The sequence below is a fragment of the Gnatocerus cornutus genome, unplaced genomic scaffold, assembly GCF_029298725.1.
Source record: "Gnatocerus cornutus isolate USDA-ARS CGAHR unplaced genomic scaffold, icGnaCorn1.1 ctg00000034.1, whole genome shotgun sequence".
Lineage (NCBI taxonomy): Eukaryota > Metazoa > Arthropoda > Insecta > Coleoptera > Tenebrionidae > Gnatocerus > Gnatocerus cornutus.
The window spans coordinates 2,284,679-2,293,018 of NW_028275383.1; positions in this window are offsets into that span (position 1 = coordinate 2,284,679).

Genomic DNA, 8,340 nt, shown 5'->3' on the forward strand with positions numbered 1-8,340 from the left:
AGAAAACAGCAGAATTCTGCACGAAATCATCAAAATTCTTACAGAAAACCGCATATTTCGATGCAAAACGACGATTTCTCGCCGATTTTCGTTGTATTCTAGCTTGAATTCGCAAAGAAGAGCACGAAATCTACAAAATCATGACTTTTTACCAAGATTCAACGACTGAATTGCAAGAAAACAGCGGAATTCTGCACGAAATCATCAAAATTCTTAGAGAAAACCGCATTTTTCGATGCAAAACGACGATTTCTCGCCGATTTTCGTTGCTTTCTGGCTTGAATTCGCAAAGAAGAGCACGAAATCTACAAAATCATGACTTTTTACCAAGATTCAACGGCTGAATGCAAGAAAACAGCAGAATTCTGCACAAAATCATAAAAATTCTTACAGAAAACCGCATATTTCGATGCAAAACAACGATTTCTCGCCGATTTTCGTTGTTTTCTGGCTTGAATTCGCAAAGAAGAGCACGAAATCTACAAAATCATCACTTTTTACCAATATTCTACGGCTGAATTGCAAGAAAACAGCAGAATTCTGCACGAAATCATCAAAATTCTTACAGAAAACCGCATATTTCGATGCAAAACGACGATTTCTCGCCGATTTTCGTTGTTTTCTGGCTTGAATTCGCCAAGAAGAGCACGAAATCTACAAAATCATGACTTTTTACATAGATTCAACGGCTGAATTGCAAGAAAACAGCAGAATTCTGCACGAAATCATCAAAATTCTTACAGAAAACCGCATATTTCGATGCAAAACAACGATTTCTCGCCGATTTTCGTTGTTTTCTGGCTTGAATTCGCAAAGAAGAGCACGAAATCTACAAAATCATCACTTTTTACCAAGATTCTACGGCTGAATTGCAAGAAAACAGCAGAATTCTGCACAAAATCATCAAAATTCTTACAGAAAACCGCATATTTCGATGCAAAACGACGATTTCTCGCCGATTTTCGTTGTTTTCTGGCTTGAATTCGCAAAGAAGAGCACGAAATCTACAAAATCATGACTTTTTACCAAGATTCAACGGCCGAATTGCAAGAAAACAGCAGAATTCTGCACGAAATCATCAAAATTCTTAGAGAAAACTGCATATTTCGATGCAAAACAACGATTTCTCGCCGATTTTCGTTGTTTTCTATATCTTGAATTTCCCAAGAAGAGCACGAAATCTACAAAATCATGACTTTTTACATAGATTCAACGGCTGAATTGCAAGAAAACAGCGGAATTCTGCACGAAATCATCAAAATTCTTAGAGAAAACCGCATTTTTCGATGCAAAACGACGATTTCTCGCCGATTTTCGTTGCTTTCTGGCTTGAATTCGCAAAGAAGAGCACGAAATCTACAAAATCATGACTTTTTACCAAGATTCAACGGCTGAATTGCAAGAAAACAGCAGAATTCTGCACGAAATCATCAAAATTCTTAGAGAAAACCGCATATTTCGATGCAAAACGACGATTTCTCGCTGATTTTCGTTGTTTTCTATCTTGAATTCGCAAAGAGCACGAAATCTACAAAATCATGACTTTTTACCAAGATTCAACGGCTGAATTGCAAGAAAACAGCAGAATTCTGCACGAAATCGTCAAAATTCTTAGAGAAAACCGCATATTTCGATGCAAAACGACGATTTCTCGCCGATTTTCGTTGTTTTCTGGCTTGAATTCGCAAAGAAGAGCACGAAATCTACAAAATCATCACTTTTTACCAAGATTCAACGGCTGAATTGCAAGAAAACAGCAGAATTCTGCACGAAATCATCAAAATTCTTACAGAAATCCGCATATTTCAATGCAAAACGACGATTTCTCGCCGATTTTCGTTGTATTCTAGCTTGAATTCGCAAAGAAGAGCACGAAATCTACAAAATCATGACTTTTTACCAAGATTCAACGACTGAATTGCAAGAAAACAGCGGAATTCTGCACGAAATCATCAAAATTCTTAGAGAAAACCGCATTTTTCGATGCAAAACGACGATTTCTCGCCGATTTTCGTTGCTTTCTGGCTTGAATTCGCAAAGAAGAGCACGAAATCTACAAAATCATGACTTTTTACCAAGATTCAACGGCTGAATGCAAGAAAACAGCGGAATTCTACACGAAATCATAAAAATTCTTACAGAAAACCGCATATTTCGATGCAAAACAACGATTTCTCGCCGATTTTCGTTGTTTTCTGGCTTGAATTCGCAAAGAAGAGCACGAAATCTACAAAATCATCACTTTTTACCAATATGCTACGGCTGAATTGCAAGAAAACAACAGAATTCTGCACGAAATCATCAAAATTCTTACAGAAAACCGCATATTTCGATGCAAAACGACGATTTCTCGCCGATTTTCGTTGTTTTCTGGCTTGAATTCGCAAAGAAGAGAACGAAATCTACAAAATCATGACTTTTTACCAAGATTCAACGGCTGAATTGCAAGAAAACAGCAGAATTCTGCACGAAATCATCAAAATTCTTACAGAAAACCGCATTTTTCGATGCAAAACGACGATTTCTCGCCGATTTTCTTTGTTTTCTGGCTTGAATTCGCAAAGAAGAGCACGAAATCTACAAAATCATGACTTTTTACCAAGATTCAATAGCTGAATTGCAAGAAAACAGCAGAATTCTGCACGAAATCATCAAAATTCTTACAGAAAACCGCATTTTTCGATGCAAAACGACGATTTCTCGCCGATTTTCGTTGTTTTCTGGCTTGAATTCGCAAAGAAGAGCACGAAATCTACAAAATCATGACTTTTTACCAAGATTCAACAGCTGAATTGCAAGAAAACAGCAGAATTCTGCACGAAATCATCAAAATTCTTACAGAAAACCGCATATTTCGATGCAAAACAACGATTTCTCGCCGATTTTCGTTGTTTTCTGGCTTGAATTCGCAAAGAAGAGCACGAAATCTACAAAATCATCACTTTTTACCAAGATTCTACGGCTGAATTGCAAGAAAACAGCAGAATTCTGCACGAAATCATCAAAATTCTTACAGAAAACCGCATATTTCGATGCAAAACGACGATTTCTCGCCGATTTTCGTTGTTTTCTGGCTTGAATTCGCAAAGAAGAGCACGAAATCTACAAAATCATGACTTTTTACCAAGATTCAACGGCTGAATTGCAAGAAAACAGCAGAATTCTGCACGAAATCATCAAAATTCTTAGAGAAAACTGCATATTTCGATGCAAAACAACGATTTCTCGCCGATTTTCCTTGTTTTCTATATCTTGAATTTCCCAAGAAGAGCACGAAATCTACAAAATCATGACTTTTTACATAGATTCAACGGCTGAATTGCAAGAAAACAGCAGAATTCTGCACGAAATCATCAAAATTCTTACAGAAAACCGCATATTTCGATGCAAAACGACGATTTCTCGCCGATTTTCGTTGTTTTCTGGCTTGAATTCGCAAAGAAGAGAACGAAATCTACAAAATCATGACTTTTTACCAAGACTCAACGGCTGAATTGCAAGAAAACAGCAGAATTCTGCACAAAATCATCAAAATTCTTACAGAAAACCGCATATTTCGATGCAAAACGACGATTTCTCGCCGATCTTCGTTGTTTTCTGGCATGAATTTGCAAAGAAAAGCACGAAATCTACAAAATCATGACTTTTTACCAAGATTCAACGGCTGAATTGCAAGAAAACAGCAGAATTCTGCACGAAATCATCAAAATTCTTAGAGAAAACCGCATATTTCGATGCAAAACGACGATTTCTCGCTGATTTTCGTTGTTTTCTATCTTGAATTCGCAAAGAGCACGAAATCTACAAAATCATGACTTTTTACCAAGATTCAACGGCTGAATTGCAAGAAAACAGCAGAATTCTGCACGAAATCGTCAAAATTCTTGGAGAAAACCGCATATTTCGATGCAAAACGACGATTTCTCGCCGATTTTCGTTGTTTTCTGGCTTGAATTCGCCAAGAAGAGCACGAAATCTACAAAATCATCACTTTTTACCAAGATTCAACGGCTGAATTGCAAGAAAACAGCAGAATTCTGCACGAAATCATCAAAATTCTTACAGAAAACCGCATATTTCAATGCAAAACGACGATTTCTCGCCGATTTTCGTTGTATTCTAGCTTGAATTCGCAAAGAAGAGCACGAAATCTACAAAATCATGACTTTTTACCAAGATTCAACGACTGAATTGCAAGAAAACAGCGGAATTCTGCACGAAATCATCAAAATTCTTAGAAAAAACCGCATTTTTCGATGCAAAACGACGATTTCTCGCCGATTTTCGTTGCTTTCTGGCTTGAATTCGCAAAGAAGAGCACGAAATCTACAAAATCATGACTTTTTACCAAGATTCAACGGCTGAATGCAAGAAAACAGCGGAATTCTGCACGAAATCATAAAAATTCTTACAGAAACCGGCATATTTCGATGCAAAACAACGATTTCTCGCCGATTTTCGTTGTTTTCTGGCTTAAATTCGCAAAGAAGAGCACGAAATCTACAAAATCATCACTTTTTACCAATATTCTACGGCTGAATTGCAAGAAAACAGCAGAATTCTGCACGAAATCATCAAAATTCTTACAGAAAACCGCATATTTCGATGCAAAACGACTATTTCTCGCCGATTTTCGTTGTTTTCTGGTTTGAATTCGCAAAGAAGAGAACGAAATCTACAAAATCATGACTTTTTACCAAGATTCAACGGCTGAATTGCAAGAAAACAGCAGAATTCTGCACCAAATCATCAAAATTCTTACAGAAAACCGCATATTTCGATGCAAAACGACGATTTTTCGCCGATCTTCGTTGTTTTCTGGCATGAATTTGCAAAGAAAAGAACGAAATCTACAAAATCATGACTTTTTACCAAGATTCAACGGCTGAATTGCAAGAAAACAGCAGAATTCTGCACGAAATCATCAAAATTCTTAGAGAAAACCGCATATTTCAATGCAAAACGACGATTTCTCGCTGATTTTTGTTGTTTTCTATCTTGAATTCGCAAAGAGCACGAAATCTACAAAATCATGACTTTTTACCAAGATTCAACGGCTGAATTGCAAGAAAACAGCAGAATTCTGCACGAAATCGTCAAAATTCTTAGAGAAAACCGCATATTTCGATGCAAAACGACGATTTCTCGCCGATTTTGGTTGTTTTCTGGCTTGAATTCGCAAAGAAGAGCACGAAATCTACAAAATCATCACTTTTTACCAAGATTCAACGGCTGAATTGCAAGAAAACAGCAGAATTCTGCACGAAATCATCAAAATTCTTACAGAAAACCGCATATTTCGATGCAAAACGACACGATTTCTCGCCGATTTTCGTTGTATTCTAGCTTGAATTCGCAAAGAAGAGCACGAAATCTACAAAATCATGACTTTTTACCAAGATTCAACGACTGAATTGCAAGAAAACAGCGGAATTCTGCACGAAATCATCAAAATTCTTACAGAAAACCGCATTTTTCGATGCAAAACGACGATTTCTCGCCGATTTTCGTTGCTCTCTGGCTTGAATTCGCAAAGAAGAGCACGAAATCTACAAAATCATGACTTTTTACCAAGATTCAACGGCTGAATGCAAGAAAACAGCAGAATTCTGCACGAAATCATAAAAATTCTTACAGAAAACCGCATATTTCGATGCAAAACAACGATTTCTCGCCGATTTTCGTTGTTTTCTGGCTTGAATTCGCAAAGATGAGCACGAAATCTACAAAATCATCACTTTTTACCAATATTCTACGGCTGAATTGCAAGAAAACAGCAGAATTCTGAACGAAATCATCAAAATTCTTAAAGAAAACTGCATATTTCGATGCAAAACAACGATTTCTCGCCGATTTTCGTTGTTTTCTATCTTGAATTCGCCAAGAAGAGCACGAAATCTACAAAATCATGACTTTTTACATAGATTCAACGGCTGAATTGCAAGAAAACAGCAGAATTCTGCACGAAATCATCAAAATTCTTACAGAAAACCGCATATTTCGATGCAAAACGACACGATTTCTCGCCGATTTTCGTTGTATTCTAGCTTGAATTCGCAAAGAAGAGCACGAAATCTACAAAATCATGACTTTTTACCAAGATTCAACGACTGAATTGCAAGAAAACAGCGGAATTCTGCACGAAATCATCAAAATTCTTACAGAAAACCGCATTTTTCGATGCAAAACGACGATTTCTCGCCGATTTTCGTTGCTCTCTGGCTTGAATTCGCAAAGAAGAGCACGAAATCTACAAAATCATGACTTTTTACCAAGATTCAACGGCTGAATGCAAGAAAACAGCAGAATTCTGCACGAAATCATAAAAATTCTTACAGAAAACCGCATATTTCGATGCAAAACAACGATTTCTCGCCGATTTTCGTTGTTTTCTGGCTTGAATTCGCAAAGATGAGCACGAAATCTACAAAATCATCACTTTTTACCAATATTCTACGGCTGAATTGCAAGAAAACAGCAGAATTCTGAACGAAATCATCAAAATTCTTAAAGAAAACTGCATATTTCGATGCAAAACAACGATTTCTCGCCGATTTTCGTTGTTTTCTATCTTGAATTCGCCAAGAAGAGCACGAAATCTACAAAATCATGACTTTTTACCAAGATTCAACGGCTGAATTGCAAGAAAACAGCAGAATTCTGCACGAAATCATCAAAATTCTTAGAGAAAACTGCATATTTCGATGCAAAACAACGATTTCTCGCCGATTTTCCTTGTTTTCTATATCTTGAATTTCCCAAGAAGAGCACGAAATCTACAAAATCATGACTTTTTACATAGATTCAACGGCTGAATTGCAAGAAAACAGCAGAATTCTGCACGAAATCATCAAAATTCTTACAGAAAACCGCATATTTCGATGCAAAACGACGATTTCTCGCCGATTTTCGTTGTTTTCTGGCTTGAATTCGCAAAGAAGAGAACGAAATCTACAAAATCATGACTTTTTACCAAGACTCAACGGCTGAATTGCAAGAAAACAGCAGAATTCTGCACAAAATCATCAAAATTCTTACAGAAAACCGCATATTTCGATGCAAAACGACGATTTCTCGCCGATCTTCGTTGTTTTCTGGCATGAATTTGCAAAGAAAAGCACGAAATCTACAAAATCATGACTTTTTACCAAGATTCAACGGCTGAATTGCAAGAAAACAGCAGAATTCTGCACGAAATCATCAAAATTCTTAGAGAAAACCGCATATTTCGATGCAAAACGACGATTTCTCGCTGATTTTCGTTGTTTTCTATCTTGAATTCGCAAAGAGCACGAAATCTACAAAATCATGACTTTTTACCAAGATTCAACGGCTGAATTGCAAGAAAACAGCAGAATTCTGCACGAAATCGTCAAAATTCTTAGAGAAAACCGCATATTTCGATGCAAAACGACGATTTCTCGCCGATTTTCGTTGTTTTCTGGCTTGAATTCGCCAAGAAGAGCACGAAATCTACAAAATCATCACTTTTTACCAAGATTCAACGGCTGAATTGCAAGAAAACAGCAGAATTCTGCACGAAATCATCAAAATTCTTACAGAAAACCGCATATTTCAATGCAAAACGACGATTTCTCGCCGATTTTCGTTGTATTCTAGCTTGAATTCGCAAAGAAGAGCACGAAATCTACAAAATCATGACTTTTTACCAAGATTCAACGACTGAATTGCAAGAAAACAGCGGAATTCTGCACGAAATCATCAAAATTCTTAGAAAAAAACCGCATTTTTCGATGCAAAACGACGATTTCTCGCCGATTTTCGTTGCTTTCTGGCTTGAATTCGCAAAGAAGAGCACGAAATCTACAAAATCATGACTTTTTACCAAGATTCAACGGCTGAATGCAAGAAAACAGCGGAATTCTGCACGAAATCATAAAAATTCTTACAGAAACCGGCATATTTCGATGCAAAACAACGATTTCTCGCCGATTTTCGTTGTTTTCTGGCTTAAATTCGCAAAGAAGAGCACGAAATCTACAAAATCATCACTTTTTACCAATATTCTACGGCTGAATTGCAAGAAAACAGCAGAATTCTGCACGAAATCATCAAAATTCTTACAGAAAACCGCATATTTCGATGCAAAACGACTATTTCTCGCCGATTTTCGTTGTTTTCTGGTTTGAATTCGCAAAGAAGAGAACGAAATCTACAAAATCATGACTTTTTACCAAGATTCAACGGCTGAATTGCAAGAAAACAGCAGAATTCTGCACCAAATCATCAAAATTCTTACAGAAAACCGCATATTTCGATGCAAAACGACGATTTTTCGCCGATCTTCGTTGTTTTCTGGCATGAATTTGCAAAGAAAAG